Source organism: Bombus pascuorum, chromosome 14 (genome assembly GCF_905332965.1).
Source record: "Bombus pascuorum chromosome 14, iyBomPasc1.1, whole genome shotgun sequence".
In the NCBI taxonomy this organism is placed as follows: Eukaryota; Metazoa; Arthropoda; class Insecta; order Hymenoptera; family Apidae; genus Bombus; species Bombus pascuorum.
This window is the reverse complement of record NC_083501.1, coordinates 9,742,782-9,760,648: the sequence shown is the minus strand read 5'-3', so window position 1 is coordinate 9,760,648 and position 17,867 is coordinate 9,742,782. Positions and strand designations below refer to the sequence as shown.

The following is a 17,867-nucleotide window of genomic DNA, read 5'->3' as shown; positions in this document are numbered from 1 at the left end:
ATAAAAGAAAACAATGTAAAATCAAAACCAGTAGTTATCGTGTTTAATGTTAATTAAACGATATGATCGCTTTAGTAAGTCGAACATTACTAGGATTTGTGAATCGTGTTCAAGGTGTACGAAGATATTGATTTCAGCCCGATTCTCCAAGTACGGTTTGCTTTAACGCTTCCACTAAGTCCTTTCAAGCTGGCCGATATGTCTTCCGGCGTTATCCCTGAATCTTGTTCCGAGAATGTTTCATTTAAATCGATCGTTCTCGTGGCTAATTGCTGAAACCCTACAATTCTGGATTGGACATACGAATAGATTAGTTAGACCCATTTAAAATCGTTTGCAGTAAATATCTTCTAATTTCTATATACATTCTCGAATTTGTTTCAAACAATATTATTGTGGTCATGATAATCGTGTGATATCGTATGCCAGGAAAGATGTTTTGTATAACATATATATATATATATATATCGGGTTGGCGTTAGGGGCGTGTAATGAGTCTTCGCCGGTGTTGTTCATCGTTGTTGCACAAACGTTTATTACACTGATATAGTTGGTACAAGATTGACAAGCGGCCGCGGTAACTAGACGCTAATGACAATGACCCTAGGTTCGATATGGCGAATCCACGGTCCACGGGATAACGAATATACTTTGCTTCGAAGTCTAAGTCGGACTCGACTTACTACTCGTGATACAAGGATCGCTTGATTAGCTCTTTGCTAAGACGTAGATTATTCACCGATCGTACAAACACATTAGGCGTATGGCTAATGAGACTGCCAGAAAGGGAATGACTTTCCGTCACGACGACGCTGCAGAGGAAGACTATGATGGGATGTGCCTAAGGGCACGAGATCATCGGATTCGTCAAATTAAGCCTCCACACGGAGGGTGAGGGAAATGGGCGTTGCTGTTAATTGGTTAATTTCTATATCGGCGGTTAGCAAAAAATGCTAGCCGCCCTTGAGAGAGAGTTCCTGGCGGGAAGCGTCGCATGTGAGGAAATCTGATCTCCCATATCTTTCCGCAATAGGTGACAGATTTGCGGGCGGATAGAATAAAGACTGTTTGTCAATCGGAAGGACTTTAGTTAACTAAGTCCTAAGATTTGTAGCGGCTCCTCAGACTATCTGAGCATAAACTGTGAATGATGCATCGGCATCTGGCGATCATCTTACTCAAAGAACGCGGTCTGTTTGTGACGAGCCGCGGGGCTGTTACAATGTTTTATTGTCAAGTGTCGGTACTGCCAATTCTTTAAAAGAAAGCTATGTAACTTCATATCTCTGTTAGGCGGAACGTTCATCCCGCGACCGTGGCTACGCTTCGGCGACCGATTGTCGTCTCGAGCCTAAAGGCTCATTGTCACAAATTTCGAATGACTATGTTGGGTTATTTCTTAAATGGTATGGTATTGAGGTCTTCCAAGTAACTTCAACGGGGACCCGGTGTCCTTTCATGTCCGACATATAAATAGTATATTCAGAATGGTATTATATATTCAAAGATATATTCGTGAATATAATATTATATATAAAAAAAACTTATATCATATATCATATAAAACATAATTAATAGTAAAAGTAGTATTTTTTTCTTCGTAGAAGCTTTACAATTTGTCCAAATAAGAATATTCGATAGATTGCGTTATTGGCGTAGTTTCATTTAACACGTAGACGTTTATCCGCTTATAAAAATGTCAGTATCAATTCCGGTAACGTAATTGCGTTAATTAAGCATCGTGGAATTTGTGGAGATTTAATGCTTAATCAGAGAAGAAATCTCTAATCTCGTCAACCGAGTGTTTTCTCCGTAATCTCCTGGGTCTATCAGATGTATAAAGTTCCGCCGCTGTTGTATCGGGATGATTCTCCTGTCTGTTCTTGTAGCGACTATGTGGTCGTTTTATTTCTTCGGAAGCCGATTTTACGTATAGGTAGTGGCGGATTTCGTTGTGGATATACCATAGGGCATTGATTACTGTTCTGAGAAATATGTCTCGCTTGTACGAGTTCAAATTTTGTAACGTGGCTAGAAGTGTCACAATTTGCAATTTACTCCAAAATTTTAATCCATAGCAACTATTCATCCCTACGAACGCTCACTAAACATACCCGTTTCTCTTTATCCAGCCTCATAATCTCTTTTAACCCTCCCGAAAGCCACGAAAAGAGCAGAGAATTGTTCTTTCTTAGCCAACGCTGCTTGATCCAAGGCGTGTCGTATAAATTGCACGTTTTCTGTCCCGTTAAAAAAGACCCTTAAAACGCATTGGCTAGGAATGGAAGACGAAATGGGATCGCTTTCCTGGTACTCTACAAGGCGATCATCCTTGGTGGTAGCTTGGAAACACGTAAGCAACCCTCGTCAAGGGGCACGTGGCAGAAACACACGTATGACTTACGTGTTCCTCGCCTCTGCTAACGAGCTATCGCAGATTATCGCATGTCTGTTTGCATTATTGCCACGCCAGCGCCACCTCCGCTCAGTCTTGCAGGGTTACTTGCCCGAGGAACCCACCTCCTATCACGCCCCTGTCATTAATTTTCATGCTGGCCGGACGATGCGTCGCGTTCGCCGAGAATTTACGGGCTAACTCGTCCTCCAGGACTTGGCTACGACAAGGGATGGGGGTGGCAGCCGCAGTTTCTCCCCGGAGAGTCCTGAAACGATTAATTTTTCAGGGTAACACGTGGCACGATATTTTCCCTCGCCGGCTGGCTCAACTTTTTCCTATTTGTCGGCCTTATCCTCCATGCGAATATATTCGACTATTTTATTTTGGATTTTTTCCTACTATTCGTTTTTTATTTACGTTTTGTTTTTAAGAGGGTTTTAGGGAGGGGGTGGGTTATCGGTGCGTATATGGTAGAGAACACTGGAAATATTGCGATGACTGTGAATGATTGTGCATTTATTGCAAATTTAAAAGTGTACAGATATATGGAACGTAATATAATGTGTAGAAATATGTAAAATATCGAAAATAAAGTGGTAGTGTAATATTTAATATACGAAACGAATATCTGTTTTGATTTCATTTCTTTAGTTGGGTTCAGAAAAATTTCAATTTATATAAACATTTTCTAATATATTTTAATGATAATCGTTAAGTTCGTTGGTAGAGTTTTTCAAGATTTTGTAGTTTTCGAAATATTTAGGATTGTGAATATTAGCACAAGCGTTTACAATTTACTAGACAATAGGTATATTACTGTGGCCTCTTTAGCAGAGTATTATATCTTAGTGTCTTTTTACATTTAAATAACGAAATATTCACAATTATTCAAATAACGAAGAAACTTATTTTATACTTTTGTATAGTTACTGCATTTTTCCAGAATTAGGAAGTTTACTATAGCATATACTAACAACATCATTGTTTTTTGATGTAAAATGCTATGTAATATAATTGGATAAAAATAAAACGAGAGAAATAGTTTACTCAAAAGTTGTATTTTCGAGGTTGGATTGTGAAGCGAGTCAGTCGACGTTTTAAGATGAAGGTTTTACGGGTATTTTTAGTACTTGATTCGACAGGGGAGCTTGATATTATATAGCGTGTTATAGCAGAGATAAATAAGGAGGCACTCGCGTCGATGTCTCGTAAAACGTTTACATTTAGATTAAGGGTGGCTGCAATTCTTCGTAGATGTCGTTTACTTCAGCCGATAAGAGAGGGTTGAATTACATTTTCGACACGATTAAGGAACACGCAATTTTCCGGTTCTTTCATTTTAGTATGGTTTTCACGATATTGGGATATAAAGTCGAATATTCGTGAAATATATTTTCGAAGATAAAAAAGAAAAAAGTAAATAGTATCATTAATATAATCATACAATAAACAGTTTTAAGATATTTATCTGTTTCGATTTTTTGGAACGTAGTTTCTTCCTTGTAAAAATAGGAGAAATATTTTCCATTCGTTTCATGTAATAATTTCTCTACTTAGGAGGCTATACATGCGTATGGCATACGAAGATGTGGATGACAAATGTTGCACAGGTGATTATATATGCTTCCCATGCGTTGAATGCAAATGGACTCTGCTCACATTTCAACTATTATAATTAATTGTTTAACGCGGTCTGACGTATGAAATTTCTCTATAATGTATGCATAAAATATTCTTCTGCATGACCATAAAATCCGAAATTTTATTCATAATAGAAAATCGTATCTCGTAACGAAATATTTTATATAAAAGGAAACGACCTTTCTTATAAAAGTTCATATCCTTGTTAAATCCGAAATATAAGATCTCAAATAAAAAGTTGCAATCAAAAATACATTTTTCCTGCAGTATATGAATAAAATACTAACTATGGAGAGTATAACAGAAAAACACCAACAGAATTTCACATTTCATAACATGAAATATAAATAAATATGTAAATGAAGAAGATAATAATAATTTTTATAATCATTCGAAATCAATCTCGAAGATAAATTACTTTTTAACGGAAAGATTATGCGCCGTAATTGGCCAAATATATCGACTCGTTCATATATTTGCAACTACCTAAAAAGTGGTAATTTAACAGATTGAAAATGTTTTTTCAAACACTGTCGATGAAATTTATGCGCTCCTATATATAGATATTGTACTTGTAACTTCGTATCTAAAAGATCTTTTAATCGAGAAAAGTTCTGAGAAATCGTAAGCAGTCAAATTCTCGCAATACCTATTTGATACAGGCCCTTGATTGTCTACAGTTTATTATAATAAATTAAATTTATTATTATTATAATAAGAAAAAATTGAATTTCGTTTATTATTATAATTAGAATATACGTAGGAGGAATATTTATGCTACACGACTCGCATCGAATTTAATTTCACAGAATAAAGAAAAAGACCAAGAAAATTCACAAGACGCATAAATGCTATCTATTACGAATGAATGTGAAATGTAAATGTGCATATTGGCGACGGTTAAACGAATTTTCCTCGAGATATTTCGTCCGAGTTGAAAGCGAATCGTTTTATAAGCGAATTTCCGTGGAATGGTGATGATCGATGAAAATTTCAAGGAACAACGGCCGACAAAAATGGCAGTACGTCGAGCAGCTCTAATAGATTAGCGGAGAAATATGTTACTGTTCCAGAGATATGGTAACATATAAACCTTTGAACGTTAGAGAGGATTCTTAGTCCCGTTTCCTTCTTTTTCCGAGGACCATTACTTCTATCAGCGATAGCTACTTCCACGCGCTTAACACTTTTTCCGCTTTTTGCCAGGCTTCCTGGCAACTTCGTTGCCAGAAGACGCCACGAAAGAACTACAGAATACTCCACTCGCTGCCGTCATTAATTTGCGCTCCCTATTTTAAGTCCTTTCCTTGCGAGACAAAAGCCATCCGCTTTAAGCTGCCACAATTGCTTCTGATCACGACCCGAATCTCACTCGATATCGAATAATGCTGTATTAATCGCGAACGTCTTTCGCTTCTCGTTCGATACAGCGTGTTTCGAGATTTAAATTAAAAAAATATGATATTTTACATGTTTCTCGTATCAAATTTTTCACTCTTTCTGATAGTAAAAATTTTTTCGTTCTAAGTTCTTTTTAATATAATAGCGTAAAAATGATATTAAATCCGTATTTCGTTACAAGGTTTTCGTAATTTTGATCTGTTCTTTAAAGTTTAAAAAGTATAACTTAATACGCTCTGGCTCTGGGATTTTGATATTAAAACTTGGACTTGTCATTTTCTGTCTTTTTTCTTGGAAACTAAAAAGACATTGCAGCATGTTTATATTTTTCGTATAATAAATTTCATAATATTTCAACAAAATATTCATGGTATTACGCAACTGTTATGAGTGTTATTTATAAACGACAAAGTTAATATATGGTGGTTATAAAAAATATTTGTACACCACTGTATTCATTATCGCACTAATATACCAATTAATCAAGTCCAAGTATATTAGGTCTCATATCATTTAGTAATACTTTCGTATGATCACGAAAATGTAATATCGTGAAAATGAAACGTGGAACCTAATAAAAAAATACTCCATTGGAAAGTAAATATATACTTTTCGTAATCACTGTACTTCAATTTCCAGAAAAAGATCTCTAAACAAGTCGTTCTTTTTTTAAATCATGTACCAAAAGCGTCGTACATTTGTAAACTGACTTGAAACACGTCGGCACGTTCATTCTTGCTCCGTACAGCCCTTATCGTATAAAATCCTCTCTCTCTCTCTCTCTCTCTCTCTCTCTCTTTATCTGTCTCTCTTTTTCTACTATGGCTGGTAATTGTTTCAGCCGGAAAGTTCCAGCGGCGAGAGTCATCCGCGTTCGAGAATCACGCACGTATCGTGAGTTTCGTCCTTTTTCATCGTTCCTCCGTTCCTCCCCTATCATTGGTCCATCTACCCACGAGCTGTATCTCCTGGGAAATTTTATACTCCCTACCCTTGGCTCAGGGTGAAGCCACATGGGAGGTAAGAGAGAGCGATGCTAAGTCTTCCGTTCCTTTCACGGCATACTGATCAGCAGACGTTGCTAACGCCCTCATAAAAGCGTTATGACACTGTTGAAGAAGTTTTGATAACTAGACTGCGGATATTTATATTTTTATATTTTATGTATTTACATTTTTACGAGTTGAATTAAGGAAATGCGATCTAAGCAGGAATTTGTTTCACCTAGTAAATATTCTAACGATTGTTTTGTATCCTCAAAATGGTTGTTCATGATGTACACTAATTTTGTGTTTAGTATATGTTTGCAAAATGTTGCGTAAATATTTCCCAATTTCTCAATTTGCAAATTCTACTAATCTAATCAACATAGCCGTATCCCATCACGGTGTTAACGAAATCTTAAAATGTTTTACCGTGAAACGTACAATATGGACATATTAGTGATGTTTTTTACGATAAGTGTATTTAAATACTTTCGTGCAATTAATTATTTTCTTCGTTAAACTGTTCCTGATGTAATTGCAAAAACACAAATATCGGGGCGCTAATATCGGCCTCTTCATTCCATTGCTGAACTTCTTCAATTCGTTCAGACTATTCAGACAGATGGTATTCACTCAAATCGCGAGACGAGGGTGAGAAAAAAATTCGTGGAGTCACGCTACTGGAAAAGAGAATTGTGCAACTAGACGACGAATTCGATTACAGTTTTTGTCCCGTTACGAACCGAACCACGTTTCGGTTTCGTCCCGCCTATTCGTGATATCCGGAATGTTCCTCGTGAAAACCGCGGCTGAAAAGGAGCCGGCGAAAGAAATCGGTATGCGAAAGCTAGACATGGAAATTCGTCGGTTAATTTTCTGGAGGTCTCTCGCAACCTCCTTAACAGTGCCCTGGTCAGTGACAGACCATGTCTGCGTTTTTTATACTATTACTACCACTAAGTGCATGCATTTACACAAAAAAAATGTAGGTCACACTGCTGCAGGCTACCATTCAAAGGTTTTATAGGATTTAGATACCTACATCTATTATGTTTCGTAGTACTATATCTTCAGAACCAATTAAAGGAGCTTTCTATACTTAATTCTATTTTCTGATCTCATATTGAAATTTTTTGATTTTTTAATTTTTTAATTTTTTAATTTACATTGAGGTTATATATTGCTTCATACATTCCTATTTATTATGATACTATATTATATCATTTATTATTTTTTTTTTATCAGATACTATATCGTATATTTATTTTTATTACATGTTTTTTTCATTCAACAACTTTTTAATCTGTCATTGAAAGTTCCCTATTGAAACAAATTCAAACGAGAAATCTGCCGTCAGGCTACGTAACACTTTCCACAGTTTACACTCGATGATATCACCAGGTATATTGTATCTTAGTGAGACGTGACGAGAGAGAGCTAGGCGAATTTTGTAGTTGGCCATTTGGTATCGAATTGTTGAGGGGAAAGAGAAACGCGATGGGAAAATGCGCGGAGGGGGCGGGGGTTGATATCGCGGCAAATCTCGAGCGCCTTCAAACGTATTCGGCCTTCGAATTACTCGTCGTGCCGATCCACGAAAAAAGGGAAACGTGGGATATCCGGCTGAATTGTAAGCGAACGGAAACGTGGAAAATTGAAACGACGTAAACGTGCGCCGTGAATCGGCGAGCAATTTAGAATGAGGACGACGAAAGGGAAAATTTTAAATTGGTGATAATTTGATTGGAATTAAATGTGGCCGGTCACGTGACCGAATGCAAAAGTGGATTGAAGTTTCTTTTGGTTTCTATTAATCTATTGAGAAGTAAATTTTTAATTACAAAACGTAATTTTCCAATGCCGCTAAAATCTCAAAATTTCAATTCTACAACCATTTCTCTACTACTCGAATATTATTTGAATTAAATATGGCTATTACTTATTAAGTATCCTACAAATTAATAAATTTGTATATTCAATCTTCTTCCTCCAAAAAAAAAGAACTCTAATTATCAACTTTGTCTTTCGAGAATCACCTACTCCGCTAATAAAGTAATCGATTAACACGAAACTGGGAACAAGCGACAACAAAAAAGAAGGGAGAGAAAACAACGAAACGTAAAAGAAATAAGCGCAAAGAAAACAGAGGACAAGGGGTGGACGAGTAGGTGGATGTCGGAATGGAATGAATATTCGTCTATTTATTTTATGGTCCGTATCGTGTAATTCGATTCTCTCGGCTTCGCGACCTTCGTTCCTCCAGGCTCGATTTTTCTCGTTCGGTTTCGCCCGGCTATAGTTTTCTATTTCTCATCGTCGTCGATGCGCCAACAACATTTGCTTTCGTTCTTCTCTTCAGCCGGTGACCATGTGCACGCTGTCATCGTTTTTCTACTGGACCACCACTTCTGTGACAGGGCTCACTTTTATTTCCGGACGAGCCACAGAGAAATTGGAAAGAATGTTGAAATAATAGCGAACATGGGTGACCACGTGCACGCACTGATGGATCGGATCAAAATTTTCCTGCACGACGAAAGAATAATGCTTGTGAGTCGTGCGCTCGTTCATCAATGTCCGCCATTTTGCTGTTTCTTATTGTTTGCACTGTGGATGCTGCAGATGCAGAAGAAATGAGAATTTCGACGTAAGCGTGCACCGTGAATTAGTGAATAATTCAAAACTTTATAGTCGATGATTGAGTAAATGAAGCAAATATCTATGCCAAATAAAGAATATTGAGAGTATTAATAAAAATGTGAATTTGCATAAATATTCATGTTCTACCAATTACATACACAAAGAAAGAGGATTTAATATGTTTAGGACTTGGGTTTGTTTGGTTATACTGTGTTTAGTAGTGATTCTGGAATCTTAGACGTCGTTTCTGATTTTTGTTTTTTCAAGAATTTAAAGGTGATAGCAGCAAGATTATTGATTGCTTCGATGCAAAAAGTTTTTGTAAAAGAAAAGATAAGACTTCAGAGAATAAACAATATCCCCCTGTTTTAATAATCTTACTTTTTCTTGGCTCATGAGGGGATCGAACCCGCGACCTTCGCGTTATTAGCACGACGCTCTAACCAACTGAGCTAATGAGCCAGTTAAAAAAGCAACTTATAATCTTACTAGTAAGGAAAATACTCACGTATCATAATTATCATAAATCACGAAAAAGATTTAATAAATTAATCATTATGATAGTGGAGAATCAATTTTTGATAACAATTACCGCAATGTGCCCAAATTCTCATTTAAAAGGATAAGGATAACAGGAAAACTTTGTGTTTGAAATTAGTAAGTTCATAAATAAGCAATAATCGTGAAGTGAGAACAACACTAAAAGCAAGAAGAAACGCCAGACAAGGATCAGAAAGCTCGAGAAGCACAAATTTCCCAACGATACAATCAACCGCCTTATTTATTACTGCTGGCAACAGGTTGCTTTTGGGGTTATATCTCATATTAATTGCGTTCTTCACTCGTTCGTTATCAATGTCTTATTATCTATCAAACAAGCAAACAATTTAATTGTATGTAACAATATTCGCGTTAGCATGTTACGAAGTAAGTAATTAAATGTAATAAAATTATGATAGACCGAAACTAAAAATGAAATAGGTGATGTTACAATATATGTTTACAATATTTTTATTATTAAAATAATACCGAGAGAAAATGAATGAAAGAAGATGTGGGAACTTAAAGACAACTGAGAAAGTTAAATTAAATAAAAATTGAACAAGTAAATATAGAAATTATAATCGTTATATTGTCACAGTTTGAACTTATTTCTCTCTTTGAAGATAAAAATAAAGTGGAAAGAATAGACGTTTTGAAGAGGCCTTAAATCTAGAGTACAGGAGACCACGATGGCGAAGTTTTAAGTCCTGTAACATACCAGAAATGAGTTTACGGCCCAGATCGAGGCCACTCGGTATATTATATTTCCATGTGACATATATGTAGTTATGATATTTCTCCATTTTTGGTTTCTTTTTTTTTTCAACGTACGAGTGCCTCTAGCTTATCGTATCGCGCTGGTACTTTCCGCCATTCTCCCCTGGCTTACACCACGTTTGTCGCACATCTAACTTTTATCTAACGGGTGCCCGGAAGAAACGCGGCTCGATGATTAAAAGCTATCCCGATAAAACGTCACGAAGCTCAGAAATGTTGTAGAAAAAAATTGCACAATCGCGTAAATGCCCGTAGAAGTATTTTATGAGTTTCATTCGAGTCTCTACTTTGACTGCTTCTGTATGGAAATTACATTACGTCCGATTTCGCGTTACGCGCCCTTCGAATATGCGTGTGACTACATTACGTGCACCAGCAAACTGATATCGAATTTGCATTTTAGATAAATTGGATAATAGTCGATGAAACGAAACAATACACTTTAACTGGCCCTTTTTATTGTTTGCGATAGTAATTATTCAAAACAAGGCAATTTACATACATGAAATGAATTTAGCATTCTTGGAACATTTGATAGAAGTTTCTTTTTTATCAAATATTTTCAATCAGGCTCTTTAATTAAATTTTAAAGATCGAAAAACAAATTGACTTATTAAATATTGAAAAGTAATCCTTATTATGATATAAATTCATTTATTCATATTGTATCCGTGAAAAATCACTTATAAAACACAATAGACATTTAATTTGTAAGTAAACTATAATTCGTATTAATATATTTTCTTTACTATAATCTGTCTGAAGTTAAAATATCGATCAAGTATCAAATTAATTTCTCCATTTATAGAACGCAATACGTGGATTAAAATTTGATACGTAATTAAGTTATAATTTAACGTAATTTGTACTCTACGGTATCTCTTTGGTTATAGGCTATCTAACATTATCAACTCTCACTTAACAGTCAACCCCACCATCTTACTTAAACGTTTCCCGCTTTATTACCTATCCATTACCTTAAAAATTTGTATCTCTGTGAAGAAATAGTTGTGTCGACAAAAGCTATATAACTAAAATTATAATAACAAACCCGGAATAAAATATTCCACATCAGCGGTGTGTTTTTTTAATGGCATTGCGACTCAATTTTATGGTTATCGTGATTTACATGTGATTAAAATTAATTCGATGACGAAACTAGTTTAAAAAAAAGAAAAAGAAACAAACAAGATAAAGAAAAAAATGATGGAAGCAGAAATCACAACTTGTCGATGACAGTGACCGTCATTCTGCCTCGCAGTTTTAACATCACAATTACAACGAAAAATAAATTCGAACGTTTCTGCTTTTGCATCTGACTTTATAAATATTTGCGCAAGCTAACTGGTGTTTCGCGAGCGAGCAGATACATATAACGTTTATCTCGCGACCAAATATCAGTCCGTTGAAAAATCAACGATTTTTGTAACAAATTTTATAAATACCGTTGCCGACAACCAAAATATTTCCCTTTCCGAATTAAACACGCTGAAATCGAGGTTCCCCGGAAATCGGTAATGAAAATCAGCGATCAGACTTCTGGATTGCAAAGTTATGTCTACTTGCAAATAATAGCAATATTTATTATCAATCGTCATTACAAAATGAAGTAGCGTTTAATTATAATAGAAGTATTTCGATGCATAATAAATTTGCAAAATGTTTATAACGAAAATGGAACTTTATTTTCCATTATGAAATTAAAATGTTGGCAAAATCTTACTACATAATTTTTATCTTTGCTCTTTTTTTATCACTATATTTGTTGCATTGTTGCATAAAGACGATAATCACACAGATGAGAATAGAAATTAACTCTGTTACGGTCTTCGAATTTTTATGTCTCAATCTCATCTTTGTCATAGCGAGCAAAAATACGTTTAATACTTTAAGAACAACTTTAGGATGAAAGTGAAATGAGAAATTATCTACGTATATCTCTAATGATCTTTTCATATTTTTCTCAAACCTAAAGAAGATTTCTTAACGATAGAAAAATTTCTTGAAGAGGGTAAACGACGGGGCTAACTATGTATAATAATCGATATTTAACAGGTATAAATTAATAATATTATATATCAATTTATTTTAATTATTATTAAAGTTAGGTCAACAATGATAACTAATAAATTGACAAGCAATAATAATATGTTACAAATTTGATTATATATATTTAAAGATCAAAGAATAATCAAAATTCGAGTACGCTAATTAAACTGATGACGTTTAGTTACAAGGTAAAATTCCGATCGATGTACAGCTTATGAAATTCAATTGCTTTGGAATCATCCTGCATCTAATCCATCAAATTGCGTATTATCGTTAATACCCTTCAATCTGGCATATTGTTATCTTCCATCAAATTTGCTCAAACCAGCATCATTAAACTGCTATTAATTACCACTCGATCAGTAACAAATATCGTACAAACCGTCGATTTCATCCTCTTCTATTACTATCAGAACGTAACCAGCTCTGCTAATTTCCCCAGCCAGCAATTAATTATAAAAAGAGGAGATGACAATCAAATAAATTTTCTCAACTGAAAATTAGCCTGCTGAAAAGTTAGGAATAGAAGATGACAGTGAAATCAATATTTTCAGTGAAATAAAATTTTCTCCCATTCTCCCGTAAAGTTAGACCCTTAAAAATTAGGAAAACAGATAACAACTAAATCAAATTTAAAAGATAATTTAAAGCTAACTTTCCTAAAACTAATTCTTTAAGAAAATTAGAAAAAAAGCGATAGTCAAATCAATATCTAAAGCCCTTAATATAAATTTAAAAATAATTTTCCCAATCACAAATTAAATTTTTAAACAAATTAGGAAAGAGAGATGACAGTGAAACCAATGTCCACTGAAAAATTAGCTGCCTGAAAACATAAAAGAGGAAAATGATAACCAAATTAATTTTCTCAATCAAAAATTTGCTTTTAAAAAGCTTTTAAAGGTATGTAAAATAAAAGAAGATAACAACTAAACGAATTACCTCAGCTGAAAATTAGTTTCTTACAAAGATACGATAGAAAAGGTGACGCAAGGACAGAAATTAAGAATTATACGCAACGCTTGCCGAAGAAGAGAATCTCGTCGTTGCTACACTCCATGACGCGGCAAGACGATTAATAATTTGCCGCGAAGACGCTCGGAGAGAAAGGAAAACTCATGTTCCGAGGAAACATTAATTTCCCCGGGCGAATGAAGATGTACAGGTGCGGAATGAACCTAAAAAAATGGAGGATGTGCCACCATCTTCGAAAAAGGTATAATAAAATAAATAACGAGAGACAAAGAGGAGGAAGAGGACGGCAGCAGGCGAAGAAAAAAGATCAAAAAGAGGCAAAATGAGAAATAGAAGGTTATAGAAGAAGGAAAGAGAATAAAGAAGAAGAGAAAGTCAGCTTTGGTCGCTGTCTAATATTGAAGATATATGAAAGCAGAAGTGTAAGAGGATTGGAAATGGCGGTTGAGGGTGACGATCGCGTAAAACGAGTGGTTGGAAGTTGGCATTCCAGGGCTTGGCCAACTGCCTGGGTCTGTGGCCTATCGTTTATTAATTAACCGACTTAATTAATAATTCAATAACCGCCAACGCCATCCCACGCGCTGCTATGACCCCAGCCCCATCGTACCTATCCATTCTACCGTTTGGTTGCGGTTGTATAGGGAAACGACGCGTAAACTGGCGCTGGCAAAGCTTGGCGATACTCGTCAACGAGCCTATATTATGGCGACCGGTAGTTCGGGTCGTACAGCAGCGTGTTCCGCGTGAGGGGTGTGAGGCAGAGCGTGAGCCTGGCTGATTGCTGGCCTAGTTTCCAGTTTATAGAGTGTTCTTTTTTTAAGGTAAAGTGGTGGAGAAGGGTACACTGTTGGCGTCAGAATCAGCAAGTCAAAAAATTATTTCTACCGATATAAAGGTGTAGAATTGAGAAAGAAAGATTCAATTGACGGGAACGTGATGACGTGGATCGGTTTTCATTATTGCGGAATAAAACATCTACATGTCATTAATCAAAATGTAAAGGTCAAATGCACATTTGTTGGTAGTTTTTCCTTCAAGATGGAAGATAGTCTCGCGATTTCTTAAGGCTTAAGCAATCTGTTACAAGACTCATCAATCAATCCCTAGGAACCCCCAAGTTTCATGAAGCAAGTTACAATGTGTGTAGATTAATATCGACATTGGCAATAGGTTGCATTAATGAAGGAATCAGTACTGATCATCCTGGCTGTTGAGATCCTATTCCGATGTAGTTTGGTGAAATCTAGGACGTAATGCGTGTATTTCAACACACTTCAACACATGTCGGCTATCTCAAGACATAATACTAATATAATGATCTAGTTATCCTTCAATATTAGTTCTTCGCTTATCTTTGTGTGATTGTCTTGAGTGAAACTCGAATCACTTATAAATAGGTAAATAAATAGATAGATAGATAGATAAAGAATTACATAATTAATAAATGTTTTGACCAACAGCTAGCCTTATATTGCGGAGGTATCAATTGGAAAATAGTTTTATAATACTAGCCAAGATCTTTGGCATAATAATGATTCGAAGACTGAAGAAAGGTTCCGATTCACTTGAATATTTTGAAGACATTGTGATCCTTAAAAATGTAATCTAGAAGATCTTTTATAAATAGAGTGTCTTTACTTTCCAAAGTATGTAATTATTGTAAGATTAGAGGAGATTCTGGTTGAAGAATGACTCAATTAGCAGATTAACAGTGAAGCAATCCTATCTTGTCCTGATCTTCGATAGACATCCCGCAGGATACACGCAATACAAGCTGCAATCTTTCACAGAACTTCGTCTGATCGACTCGTCTAATGAACCCGTGTGTCTGTTCATGACGTACGAACTGTATCGTCGACACTCGGTCTGCTATGACACGTGGCAGCTGTGAACTAACCACGGAGGTCACGTGTAAAATGTACAGTAGTGCGCAAAAGTCTCAAACCAGCGTATAGGACTTGTCTGATATAATTGAATGCATAATTCATATAATTGAATCAACCGGGATGTATAATTGAATCAGTAATCATAGATTATTAATAAATCATTTTTTATTCCTATTATATAGGATATGCCCAGCTTTTTTAAACTTTGTCTATATATTCTAGAAGTATATATATTCTATGTATACTTATTGATATAACTTTTTTCCCTTGATTTATACTGATTGTAGAATATATCAATAAAGTTTGGCTGCAGAAGTTTATAACACTCAGTATAAGAGTTGAAAAAGTAAAATCATATACAAAAGGGAAAATGCTAAATTTTATAAATATAAAAATTGATAAGAAGATAGAAATATTTATTAAAAAAAAGAAAGGTTCAGAAATCAAAGTATCAAATCGATATATCGATAGATCGAAATCATTACGTATATGTATGCGTTATTATCTAATATATTTTAGGCTAATAAATTGAATAAGTCGTTCGTTTAATCTATTCGAATAAATTACCAATGTTCGGATGACATATAACCTTTTATTGTCCGTGTTTCAAGCACTGGACGTTGGTAAGATTCATAATGAGACACGACTATGGGCGGGTCTGGTTTCGTAATTAGAAAACAGGACCCGTTTGTAGCTTTTATCGTTCTCCGCTTGGCGATTTATGCTAATGGAACGTCGCTCGTGCACAGTGTATTGTGCTTCAGCTTTCGTTCTAGTTTTCTGTTAATGGGTATAAATATCGTTGGTGTTGGTTTCGGTTGGAAGCTTGTATCGCCGGTATTTTACAAGTGTTTGTCGTTTGAAATTCGATTTAACTGCGAGAATATGTATTGTAGGAGAGACAATATTTTACATTCGATTTAAAATATACTTTGTAACAAAATTATTTTGACTTTACTTTTTTATCGACTAATAAACGAATAGCATATATTACTTGTGCTACTAAAAAAATATTAAGCACTTCGAAACTATTTTTAGCTAAGTTTAATTAACGAAATCACAACAAAAGGATTGATAAACACATCACAATGTATACGATGAATAAAATATACAATATTTTCGAGTTTTAGTTTCACAAACTAAAAATTAATGGTTACAAATTGATAGAAACCGCGAAGTATATCTTTGTGCGATCTAACGGTTAATTCCTCGGAAAATATTTTCCGAGGAAAAAGCAACTATTACACCAAGTTTGTAAAGGTAATATTTGAATTCTGATAAAGAAGAAACTATACATATTTTCTCACATAACATTATATAGCATCAGGAACTCGCATGTTTCAATTTTGTCGACATACTATATAAAACAATTTAATGTTCCACAATTTTAATAACATGAAGTAAATTGTCTAATCAAATAAATAAGTATAATAAAAAGATCTTTGACTTATTCCACAAAACTCACAGATGTATTACTGCTCAGTACATTTCCAAAACCTACTTACCATTGAAAGGATTAAAATGCTTTTAATAGAGTCGAATCTTTTTACTTGATCAGAGTTCCATTATGCTTAAAAATACATTTCTCAAAGCATTTATAAACAGTTCGAACGAACTGAATAAACGTCTTTCTACATTCAAAGCTCTACTCAGAAATATTTGAACGAAATGAAACACGGTATGTTTCTAGATCGTTACGAAACGCTTCCTTTAGTGATAATCTTTTCCTTCTCCTTTCCCTCTTTCTTTTAGCCTCTATTATTTGTTGTTTAAATTCGTTCGTGACTGGTTAACGCAAGGTAACGACCGATCAACGTGATTATTTCGCTGTTACATTTTAATGAAAGCACTCTTGGTCGAAGTGCTATCGACCAGTCGTTGGCTGTTCGTCGGCGTCGGTTGGTGGCAACGCAAACCGGAAGCGATTATTCACCGATTCCTCAGCGAAAATCCATGCGTGCGGTCATTACTAGTAAAATACGGCTAATAAAAATCACTGGGACATGGATTCCAGCAGTTTGGAAGTTTCAAATGGGAAAAGTCTGCATTAAACCTGGTCTGAAACGGGCGATCGGACCAAGCTGTCCTATGTACAATCGGAAAAATATAAAAAGAGACAGAAAGAGAGAGAATAAAATACTTGAAAACATTGGAAATCTCCCGAATCGATGAGTATACGTTGTTTCTGCGGCAGATGGTCCGTTTTTACGAGGTTTTGCAAATGACTTAATGCGATTTAAATGCCAAAAGAAGAGTACAGACAGCTTGTTCCTTTCCATTCTCGGAGAGAATAGGTTCTTTTAGGAATCGTTGGTAATAGAATTAGACAATACTTCCAATGTTATTTTTACAGTTTCTTCATTCGGTGACAATTTGTTCAAAATTATTAAAGAAATGTTAGAAAATTAATAATTAATAATAATTGTTTCAAAATGTGCAAATATGTGGATATAAAATTTAAAGAAATACGAACGATGTTATAAAATTTCATATTATAATTTTTGATATTTTTATCTGACTACTTTCGACGCAGGAAGTCTTACCGTCCTCCAATCATCCACCAACAGC

At 35.1% G+C, this 17,867-nt stretch overlaps 1 non-coding gene across 1 annotated transcript; it reads right to left on the bottom strand.

Moving 5' to 3' along the window:
• Positions 1-9,454: 9,454 nt before the first annotated feature.
• On the bottom strand, positions 9,455-9,528 carry Trnai-aau (transfer RNA isoleucine (anticodon AAU)). Its single transcript has one exon. It is a non-coding gene; the product is annotated as a tRNA-Ile (tRNA).
• Positions 9,529-17,867: the final 8,339 nt, after the last annotated feature.